The sequence below is a fragment of the Ailuropoda melanoleuca genome, chromosome 10 (genome assembly GCF_002007445.2).
Source record: "Ailuropoda melanoleuca isolate Jingjing chromosome 10, ASM200744v2, whole genome shotgun sequence".
NCBI classification, from domain to species: Eukaryota; Metazoa; Chordata; class Mammalia; order Carnivora; family Ursidae; genus Ailuropoda; species Ailuropoda melanoleuca.
The window spans coordinates 47,131,131-47,143,607 of NC_048227.1; positions in this window are offsets into that span (position 1 = coordinate 47,131,131).

Genomic DNA, 12,477 nt, shown 5'->3' on the forward strand with positions numbered 1-12,477 from the left:
CCCGGTCTGGCATATCCTGTACCCAGTCCATGTCCACACACTTGACAGTCAGTGCTGCCTCCACTGGCCAACATGTGTGGTATATACAAGTAAAATTACTTAAGATGCCAACCTCCATGTCCTCAAGGCCAGGTGAGAGCACTATTTCCCACTGGTACGATTATTTGGCCACTGTCTTTGACCCTCCATTGGCCTGGAACACACATAAAAGCCCTTACTAAATTCACCCAGTAAGCCTTTAATGATAGCCAATAAAATTTGTCTTTACCGAATACTGAAATGTCTCCGATGAGAAAATTGTCCTCCAAAATAGAATGGCCATTATTGGACCTTGGACATTATTACGGTCTCACAAGGAGGTACCAGTGCCATTATCCAAACAGAACGTTCTGTGTTCATACCTGATGAGTGTGCTAATGTATTACTTTATTAAATCACATTAAAGTAAATGTCCTGACTGATCTGACCCCCAGCCTAGGAAACTTAGTAAATCAGTGGTTCAAATTATAGAGCTTTTGGTGGAAAAAATTGTTACTTATTTTGGGAATTATCTTAATCTGTGTTTTCTCTTGCATATGCTCATACTGTTGCTATGGCATCTGCCTCCAATATAGCCAGATAGCAGCCAAATAAGCCACCTCCGTGCTGTTTGTTGGAGGTCATTGAAAAGACATGACTGGCAGTTGACCCGTGAGCTGGACCCAAGCACTCACAGACCCTTCACGCCCCCCTCCCCGGCTTTGGAATGTGGGTTCTGTTCGCCTTTCCTGTTCCTAGAGGCTGCTCCATAGACACAGCCTTGAGATAATGATATGGAATTGAGAACACCTGCACGGTACAGGACTGAACCCAGTTAAGGCCCCTTGATAAACTTTTAAGATTTGGTAGGCAGGTGTGGGGATTTATTCATCTTGCTGCTGCCTAAGACAAGCCTCATATGTAAGTTTCCTTTGCTTATGCCCTCTGCTTACAGAGGCTGGTTTCTGGGAAGCTCTCACAAGGTTGTGAAACCCCTTGCTCAGGGCACATAGTAGGGTGGGGGTATGTGTAAGATTGTAAGAGCCAGTTAGGAGGGGTGGGGTGTTGGAGGAGGTCATGGTGAGTATGTGAACTCTGATTGACCCATGAGCTGGACTCGGGGAATCAGAGGCTCCACAGCCGGTTCCCTGGCCTTGGAATCTACACTCTGCACACTGTTCCCACCATGGGAGCCATTTTCAAGTACATAGCCTTGAGAAAGTAAGGTGCTGTTGAGACCATCTGAATGACATACATAACTGAACCCAGGTAAAACCTTTTGTATAAACTTTTAAGATTCTAGCGGGTGTGGGGGAGAGCTCTATTTGTCTTACAGCCACTGGAAATAAAACTCATAAGTCCACTTTGTTTATTAAAATTGCCGGGGTGCCTGGGTGGCGCAGTCGTTAAGCGTCTGCCTTTGGCTCAGGGCATGATCCCGGCGTTCTGGGATGGAGTCCCACGTCAGGCTCCTCCACTAAGAGCCTGCTTCTTCCTCTCCCACTCCCCCTGCTTGTGATCCCTCTCTTGCTGGCTGTCTCTGTCAAATAAATAAATAAATAATCTTAAATAAAATAAAATAAAATAAAATAAAAAATAAAATAAAATAAAATAAATTAAATTAAATTAAATTAAAATTAAAATTGCCACCTACCTGTCTGGAGTGCTCTGCCTTTCTTTGCTCTCTCCTTGCCTTCCACGTCTGGGTGCTAGTTTTCAGACCAGACCTCTTTATGCTGGGTGGGAGTGGAAGTCCAGGCTTCCCCATGTGGTCTGCATTGATCAGGGAAGTGGCAAAGGACCTCTTTACCAACCTGTGGGGAAAAAAGCTGTGGGCTCTCCACTCAGCAGGGTGAGGGTGGGGTTAGGGGGTGCCTTATTATACTCTGATGAGAGTGGACGTGAAGATTCCAGACTTAGCTTTTGTCAGTGTGGATCGGAGTAGGGCCATGGCTTTTTCTATGGTGTTTTGTTAGAGTGGTTATCATCTAAAAATTTTGTCTTGCTAGGCTATCCCTTTCTTGGTCCTTTGGCTAGAGAGAATGGGCTTTTCCTGGGGCTTTTTTTTTTGCTTGTTGGCATTTCTGGATTTCTGGCTTTTTCAGAACCAACTCTGACATACATGAAGCAAAAAGAAAACCCAGGAAACTTATCACTATGTTATTACTCAATTACAAGATTTCTGGACTGTCTTCTTTTCTTGGTCTTTTAGAGTCTCCTTAGGTTTATGTTATACATAATGTCAAGGGATTTCAGCTATACTTTGTTGGAGGAATAGGGAAGAATACATCTATTTCAACTTTACCAAAGTGGAAATCTCTGTATTAGCTTTCTAAACTGCCTTTTACATTGTGACGTAGGATTATCCCCCTTCAAAATATTTTTATTCTTGTCTTATTTTTATTGCAACAGATCTGATTTTAGAGTTGCTCTCATTAAAACAGCACATTTTATTGTGCATTTCAACTATTTCATTTCAGATAATGTTAGAGAACCATTATGAAGTGCTTAGAATATTTCATAATCTAGGTATTTATTAGAGAGAGTCTAATTCAGATTAATTAAATAATAAATTTAGATTTTTCTGATTCCAGGACTGCCTTATTATAAAGAATAATAAATGTGTTTCCAGAAGACATTGAATTGATAGTTTTAAGGAGAATATAAACTAAAAGCTGCAAATATTAGAAAGATTTGATTTGTCTTTATCTTCAAGTGTTAAAGTGTTAAAAAAAGAAGAACAGTCCATTGGATTATCTAGGAGTAGATTATATTCAAGTATCTTCTGAACATATTCTTATATTGCATATATAGCATCTTAACCTGGGCAATTTTTCATGAATTGTCCATGAGAATTAGTTTGATGGAATCTTGCTAGGAGGCATACTTTCTTTTCTCAGCACTCCTAGGAATATCTGGAATACAGTGCAAGTACTCTTATAATTCAATATTAAGAAATTCAATTTTCAACATTCAGATTACATATACCTATTAAAAATTGAATGTGTAAAATGTATATAAATATTGAGGATTCCTGAGTGGCATTAGTCTGCAAAGTGCATTTACCTCATCTGCAGTCATGGGCAGTATTCCTTTATTGGGGCTAGCAGGAGGGAACTGGTGAGCACTTGACTTGTATCAGCTTCTCAGCTTTACTCAGAATCTATATGTGTGGAGAGTCTCAGGGACAGCTGGAAAAACCATCTTAGCTCTACCTCTGGTTAAACAACAGTTTCTCTTTTTTGCTGGATCTAATCTTTCCGCCTCCCCCCCATTACTTGACCTGTGATTAAAGCAGTCCAACCCAACTTCCACCTTCCTGGAAGTTAGGAATCACTTTCCAGGGAAACCATACACAGTACCAAACTTCTCCAGGGCTTTGGCCGGGAAGGGCACCTATTTAACTTTAGTGGATGGTGCTGTTGGCTTTCTTCTTCTGGGATTGCCAAAAAATTACTTCCTATCCTGTTGTATCTTTTTTCCATCTTTAGTCCTCCAAAGATATCTCTGCCCACTCTGTGCACAATATTTCTCCACCCACTTTTATCATTTTATTCATCTTTATTATATATTATGTACATGAATGGATGGAAAAGTACTATAAAGTACTCAATGGTTAGCAGATAAAAAGTGCTTAGTAAAGGTTAGATATATCTATATCTATATATAAAGGTTAGATATCTCTCTATATATAGATATAATTGTTCTAATTAATATTTTATAATAATTTTCAGTAGAAATATTTTATATTAGAGAAAAAACTATAGCTTATTTACTATGTAGTAAAAGCAACATTTTAATAAAATAGAGGTTCGTTAACAGTGGCCAGAAAATACATCTCTTTATTTTTACTTTTTTATTTTTTAAAGATTTTATTTGTTTATTTGAGAGAGAGAGAGATAGTGAGAGAGAGCACGAACAAGTGTCATCCATAAACACTCTAAGTCATAGTCACCAGCAAAGAACATTGAATTATTAAACATTACAACACATTCACATACCAAGTAGTTTGCCCTGTGAATACCACATACTCTTATTAGACACAGATTTCATAAAACTGCCTTAAAAAAGTATGTATGTCTATTTGTCTTGCCTGTGGACGAGACATTGAAAATGCCCTTGTTTATCTTTTTGATTCAGTATGTCCATAAACATTTTATGTCCAATCAGTTCTTGAAGTTTTAATTCAGATAAAATGTTATAACAGTATCTAAAGAATAACCCCAAACTAGGTTGAAAGTGTGAAGAGTGTTATAATGGTATAATTATTGTAAGTCCCTAATTGTGCTTAAATTTTCCATTGAATACATTTCTTCTATTACATCTACCTTTGTCTGCTTTCTCCGCACGAGATTTCACATACATCATCATCATTCTGAGAGACACAACAGCCAGCATTAGCTAACCGACAAGAAAGTGAACACTATATCCTGTACTATATTAAATATTGAAGGTACAAATTATAAAAGAAGTTAAAATGCTAGGATACTGCATTCAAATAGCTTCTGATCTTATTAGAATAAGCAAAGCATAAGAAAATTACCAGGGCAGTGTATAACTGAATACCAGACCCTGGGTTGCCATGTAGAATGGTATGAATGTTCAATATGAAGAAATCTTTACATGATGTATAAACTTACAACACAGCTCTCATGGAAGCCACCTTCTGCCACTACACATTCGGTGTCTTCATAAATCCTAAATTCACTCTGTTCCTTTTCCAGGTTTTGTTGTCTGTCTCAGGACCCCTTGCTGAAGATGAAAAAACACAGGAGAGAACATCAGGAAACCTTCAAGGTCAGTACACTTATTTGGAGAGTGGCCTATAGAAGACATGCCCTGACCCTATGTTGTAACAGGTACTGTGCTAAATTTGTTACTTATATATCTCATTTTATTCTTACTATCCATATAAGGTAGAGTGCTATTATTACACCTTTTTAATAGATGAGAAATAATTTTCATAATTTGTTTTAATCACACAGTAAATATCTGAGATGGTCTGACACCAAGGCCACCCTCGGTGTCTTCACAGAAAGAACCCCACTCAAATTGCTGAGTGGGGATGGGGGATGAAATGGAAAGTAAAAGGCTGGTTGAGTATACGAATGAACTACATGGCGGGCATTAAAAGGATCAAGAGAGAAGTCAAGGGGTCTGCTTTGCAAATGTCTTAGTATGTAAAAAGTCAGAAGCGTGTTAGTTTCTAATCTCTGACAGAAAAAGTCACTTTATAGATGGAGGTTGTTTTCTACAGGAAATGGTAAGCATACTGTCATAAACAATTGAAATTTAAGTTTATAAATTGTGGGTTGCAGGACACTGGCATCAATTAATACAAACTAGAGAACAAAACCCAGAAAAAGCTTCCTTTTCTACAATTTTGTTTTCCTTTTCTTTCTACTTCTTTTTCCTCCTAATGCTTGCTCTTTGCTATGGGTTTGGCTAGCAAATCGATATAGGTCTATATTTTAAGGTCCTGGGAACATTACTTTTAATTACAAAATAATATTGCACAGTGAAATTGGTGTCTTGAGTTTTAACTGCTATAATGGCTTAGCAATGCTTGTGATTTCTAAGTTTTATGTTGTAGGATTGGTATTTGGATATCTTACTGGCTTTATTGACCATGCGGATCTCTGGAAATGCTGGATGCATTAACAATTTGGTGGCAGAGCACAGCTTTAGAAGTGCAGAAGGAGCTCCACCTCTTTTAGTGACAGATGATCTGGGCAGCTGCAGCGGATAAAACCCATCTGGCCAGGTATATACAATAGAATAAGAAGTAAGGGAGGAATGGCGCTTTTCCAACTTCAACTTTTCTGAGGAAAAATTAAGGGAGAAATTTCAAATCGGAGATTTTATCTTTTCTGTGGGAACAAGAAATTACTTGTAAAAGGTGGTCTATTGTTACCTTTTAGAGGGCATTAACCCACAGCTGCTATATTTACATGCCTGGTATAATGGCATTTTCAAGCTGATGTTACCTGGTATACACTGAAAAATCTTGCTTTGCAGACTACTTGGAAAACAGAAAATTTCCAAGTGAGATTCAGGATGGCTTTTTTGATGCTTGACATAAACTTAGTGTACTTGCCTGAACTATTTCAGAAACTCAAAGGGATCTTGAGAAGATAAAGTTTCTGATTCATTGGTCTAGGGAGGAATTGTAGGGGCAAGGACTGGAGAAGTTGTAGACAGGACTCCTCTGATAATCTATGGTCACCAACTCAGATGGGATTCTCACACTCTTGGTTGATTATGAGCTTTGGTATTAGCACTCTATAATAAGAGGTACATTAAAATATCAAGGGTATGGTGCTATGTATAAGAAGTTCTGCCCCCTGGTTTTACCACCTAGCACCAACTTTATCCCCTGGGAGAAGGGTTTTGATCCAAGATTTCCTAGTTTGAGATATTATAATGGACTACAGTTCAAAGAAAAGATACTTCAAAAGCATTATAGGTGGGGGTGGTATCTTTTTTTTAAATGCTCTCTTCTCCCACATAGCTAAGAGAGATCTTTCAGAAGACACCTGAAAAAGGTCTAAGGCAGGAAACCTAGGACAGTTCCACCATCGGCATTAGGTCAAATTTATTTTTTCTTTACACTTTCTAGATAGGTACATATGAGTTGGCCTTATTTTGAACTGACATTTGAAACTGGTTTTGGGATTTGGGGGAGGATATCAGCTGAACATATGTTTTAACCTCTTTTGGCTTTGGCTAATCTAGACTTACCTAGTTTAAGGATCATCTTCATTGTCTCTGGCTGGGCCACTAACGAGTTATAGAGGATTCAAGGGAAAACTCCAGTCATAGTGAAATGGTAATTTTGCTTCTTTTGGGTATACTTTTCTATCAGGAACCCTATGGAGAAGAATGGCGAGTCCTGGGTTATTTTTAAATCTTGATTATAATGTCATTTTAAATCCACTTGAATGTATCCCACCTGATGTGCTTACACTTAATTCCTAACTGCCACCAGGTCTTTACAAGTTACACAGCTGAAATATTGGTTTTGTTTACCCTGGATGGTCTTATCCTATTATCTCAAATTCAGCACAAGCCCCAGTTTGTTATAATTAATCTGGTAAAATAAAAGAAGGCCAATTCTCAGGGCTTTTTGCCCCTAAATACTTTGCCTTCAAAATGGCCCTCTGATTTGGGACTTGATTTGTGGACTTTTGAGTCAGATGGGTTATTTGATGGTGTTAAAGGAGTCTTGCTGTGTTAAACTACTCATGTGATTCCAATTGACCTTATAAAAGTATAATCACTGTAGTGTATATGCGTATCAAATATCCATTACCCTTGACCCTTTCAACGTGGTTTGAAACTATGGCTCCATGAAGAGCCAGACTTCAACTGTTTTAAGTCTCTAAATTAGATGTGGATTCTGTAGCAAGTCCGGATTTTCTCTTCTCTGCCTATACTAGAGTCTTTGTCGACACACATATTTGTAATACCAGGAGAACACCTTCCATGCATGAGGCATCAACAGTGTGAAGATTCTTTCAAGATGACTTAATGTAGCTGATAAAGATTTTGTTATCCAACCAATACCTACAATTGCAGAAAATAATTGCCTGCTTTATGGAGAGGACATTTCATGTATACATTATATTCTTTTTAGTGATTGACAAAAACTCGACTTGAGCTTTCAGTTGAATTAGGTATATATTTTTAAATGTTTTAAAATAGATAATCACTCTATTCCTGAAAAAATTTCAGTCATTTTGAAGGATGTTTCCATTTCCCCTAATAATCTATACCAATACATTTTAGAAGTTTACTATTTCTTTTTGGAGACATATGTACTTTCACTAAGTATAAGTGTTAACTTCTAAAGGGTAGAAATATTATTTATGATTATTAAACGTAATTGATATAATCAAAATAAATTGGGTTTTTGGAGTGCAATCTCAGCCCTACCATTTCATAACTATGGGGAATTTGGTAAATTGCTTTACCTCTCTGAATTTTACTTCTCTCATTTATAAAAATGGAATTGATGCTGTAGGTCTTAACTTACAGAAATACTGGGACTATTATACTTGGAACAATAATAGTACTGAAATAATAAAATAATATAATAACTATAATAAAATGAACAGAAGTTTATTCCCTATCTTTTATATAAATCTATGTAAGTTATTTTATGTTTAATATTTAATAATATTAACACTCACCACATCATTATGTTTCGGACCAACAACATTCTTTAGCTGATATCAAAGATGTTATTTTTGTTGTATAATCTATAATGGGAAAAGTGAGACAGTATGTATGATTGTTAAGAATGTGGACCCTGGAGTCAGACTGCCAGACTTTAGAGCCCCCTCACTATCCCCACACACAAGCTGTGTGACTTTGGAAAAATTGCTTAAATTCTACATGCTTTGCTTTGCTTTTCTGCAAAATTTGGACAATGAAAGTACCTATATCATAAAAATATTATATATAAAACTTAAATACTGATCTTAGAAGATTGTCTATAATCAAACAGTTAATAACTGGAACAAGAGTATTTCTGCCTAGGGTTTCTAATTTTAAATTCAAATCCCTCCCCATAGTGTGACTCTATACTACCTTTAGAATTTTACTTAAATGGAAAGGTAGTAAGGAATTTATAATACTGATACATAATTTCATAAAGCAGAACATAGAGTAACTCTATTTTCCTTGCCAGAGTGAGCTGATAATAAACAAAGCTGTGCATTCCATACCAGAGGCTCGAGTCTGAGTAAAGATCATTGATTCTCATAAATTTGTTGCCTCCAAAGTCACTGACATTGACAGAATGTCCACAAACCTCTGCCTGAGTCATTTGTTAGACTGTTGCTGTAGACCCAGGATCATTGACTCCATAAATCTCCAGCTGGAATCTACTCTATTGGCATTCTAGGTCCCCAAAGGGCCCTTACCCAGTGTGAAGGCAAATGCAGCCAATAGTAAAATAAATACATTATTAATAGTGCATCTCTTTGGCTGAGAATGAAGTCAAGAAGGGTTGTCACAAGTGATAAATATAAAGGGTTCACTTTTTGAAGTAGCTTTTCTGCTTTTATTCTAATACCAGTTTTCCAACAAGTCTGTAGGACTGATAGCAAGACATGGAATTTACAGCAAAGACAATGAAATAGTTTAAAATTTGATTCAAGTCTCAGATTTGTTTTCATCTGTGAAATCTATGAGGTAAAAGTGCTTTTCCCATTTTTTGAAAATACTTTTACCCATTCATTATTCACTTAAAATCACATTTTCTGAGGATGCCAGAAAAGATCTCTTCTTTAAAAGATTTTAAAACACTGCTGATTCTTCCTGGATGTTTTTCAAACTCAGTCAAGGAATATACGAAATAAAACCCTCCAATTTCAAATACCTTGAACAATGGCAGGAAATAACTTGTCAGAGTGATAAAAACCTTCATCCATTACTTAACCCAGGGGAAGTAGAAAGCTGCATTCCTGAAAGTATATTGAAACAGACTAGAGAAAGAAAAGAAAAGAAAAGAAAAGAAAAGAAAAGAAAAGAAAAGAAAAGAAAAGAAAAAAGGAAAGGAAAGAAAGAAAGAAAGAAAGAAAGAAAGAAAGAAAGAAAGAAAGAAAAAGAAAGAAAGACCCTCTTTCAGAAACCAAGTAGCACTTGAAATCAACCTAGATGATGTACCATGAGTGTCACAAGATTTGGCATGTGACCGAGATAGATGCGTGTGACTGTGAAAACACACCCATGTCTGAGTATTGCTGTGAGAGACAGAAGTACCATCAAGGAAAGTGTGCTCTAAATGTGGAAGTATATCATCATGGGGGGGAAAAAATGACCACTAAAGAGAATTTTGAATTAGTTTTATGGACCCCTGAAAAAATAATCCAGCCAAAATTCATTTAAAATATCTTAGAGGAAGACTTTTCCCCCCTATTTAGTTATGCCCTATAAATGGTTTTCATTTAAATGTAAGAGTTACAGAATATTAGGTTTTCTAGGGTCTAAGATTCATAGATTTGAAATAGACAGTAGCAGTTCTTTCATTCCACCCTTTATAGCATCTCTGCGAGTTAGTGATTCAGCTTCTGCCAGAAATTATGAAAATAATAACTACCATTTGCTAAGCATTTATTTGTGCTAGTACTGTGCTAAGTACATCACAATTATCCTACTTAATCTTATAATAACCCTATGAAGAAGTCATTATCATCACTTTTATTTATACAACTGAGGTTTAGAGCATTTACTAATGTGTTTGAGTTCAACCAACAGGAATTGTTTCAAGACATGAACTCAGGTCCCTGTGCTTCCAAAGCATGGGCTCTTAATACCTACAGTAGGCTGCTTAAGTTTAGTGGGTGGACAGCTTTGGTTCTTAGAAAAGTTTCCTTATATTGGGTAGAAATATGCATTCCTCTAAATTACAGAATAAATTTCGTTCTCTTATTTGCCTTTCAGATAAGAAAATACAGCAATCAGATTTCTTTTTAGTACTTTTTAGAGGTAAATACTCCAGATACAAATCTAAGCTCTCTTTTGAAGGAAAAAAAAAAAAGATGATAGAGTCATGAGGAGATAGAGCAAGCTTCATGGTATCTCTCCATTTCACCAAATCACCACATCACCTTGATTTTTCTAATACATGGGATTAAGGGATCACCTCCAGAAGTCCCCAGTGAAATCATAAACTACTTACTGTAGATCAGCCTAGATTTGTTATACATCAGTTGCCACCTTATAAAGAAGAGAACGGGGGAAGATTATACAAAGTAAGTACGTTCTGATGGATCTACACAGGAATTGATTTTGGAAACAGACTACTATCAGGTATAGATTAAGTATAAAATATCTAATTGCTTGATGGCACTCTTAACAAGCCTTCTCATCAAAATGCCTGCCTTCCAGGAGCTATAATAACATAAGTTCTTCTAGCAGTATTTTATTTCTGTGGCGTTAGCTTTGACTCTTTTACCAGGATTTTCTATTGAATTGCAAATGTCCCTAAAACTCGGTGAATTAATAGATTCTATTACTTCCTATCAATAGGTACTGAGATGAAAAGAAAGGAATTGACAAGAGCAGTGGCTCTCCAACTTCAAGATGCATCAGAATCATCTGAAGGGATGGACAACACTCCTGGAGGTCCTGATTCAATAAGACTGCAGTGGGGTCTAAAAATTTACATTACTAATAAGTTCCCAGATGATGCTGATGTTGCTGCCTCTAGGACTACCTTTGAGAGCTCCTGGATTAGGGAATGGTATAGAAAGGGAAATGCGGAAGTGCTAAAGGAGAGTGTTCCAGAGCCTAACTTAGCATATAAAATACTGTTATAAAATTCAGTGATATTATAAGCCTATCTGCAATAAGAAAAATCAAGTATACAAATTCAAAATGATGTACACCATTGCTGAATACTGGTGATGTAGGATGAGTCTTCTTACTTTCAGCATTCCATTTTAGATACGAACAAAGCCTTTCAAATTTGAGGTTCAAATAAGAAACCTCTGAAGAGCTTGCGAAAAGTAAAGATTCCTATACCCACTTCTGGACTCAGGGCCAGACAATCTACATTTTTTTTAATAATAGTTTTTATTTTGTTATGTTAGTCACCATACAGTATATCCTTAGTTTTTGATGTAATGTTCCATGATTCATTATTTGCGTATAACACCCAGTGTACCATGCAATATGTGCCCTCCTTAATACCCATCACCAGCCTGTCCCAGTCCCCACCTCCCTCCCCTCTGAAGCCCTCAGTTTGTTTTCCAGAGTCCACAGTCTCTCATGGTTCATTCCCTCTTCTGTTTACCCCCCCTTCATTCCTCCCTTCCTTCTCCTACCGATCTTCCTATTTCTTATGTTCCATAAATGAGTGAAACCATATGATAATTGTCTTTCTCTGCTTGACTTATTTCACTTAGCATAATCTCCTCCAGTCCTGTCCATGTTGCTGCAAATGTTGTGTAACCATTCTTTCTGATGGCTGAGTAATATTCCATTGTATATATGGACCACATCTTCTTAATCCAGTCATCTGTTGAAGGGCATCTCGGCTCCTTCCACAATTTTGCTATTGTGGACAAGGCTGCTATGAGCATTGGGGTGCATATGGCCCTTCTCTTCACTATGTCTGTATCTTTGAGGTAAATACCCAGTAGTGCAATTGCCGGATCATAGGGTAGCTCAATTTTTAACTCTTTAAGGGACCTCCACACTGTTTTCCAAAGTGGCTGTACCAACTTGCATTCTCACCAACAGTGTAAGAGGGACACCCTTTCTCCACATCCTCTCCAACATTTGTTTCCTCCCTTGTCAATTTTTGCCATTCTAACTGGAATAAGGTGGTATCTCAATGTGGTTTTGATTTGAATTTCCCTGATGGCTAATGATTTTGAACACTTTTTCATGTGTCTGTTAGCCATTTGTATGTCATCATTGGAAAAGTGTCTGTTCATATCTTCTTTT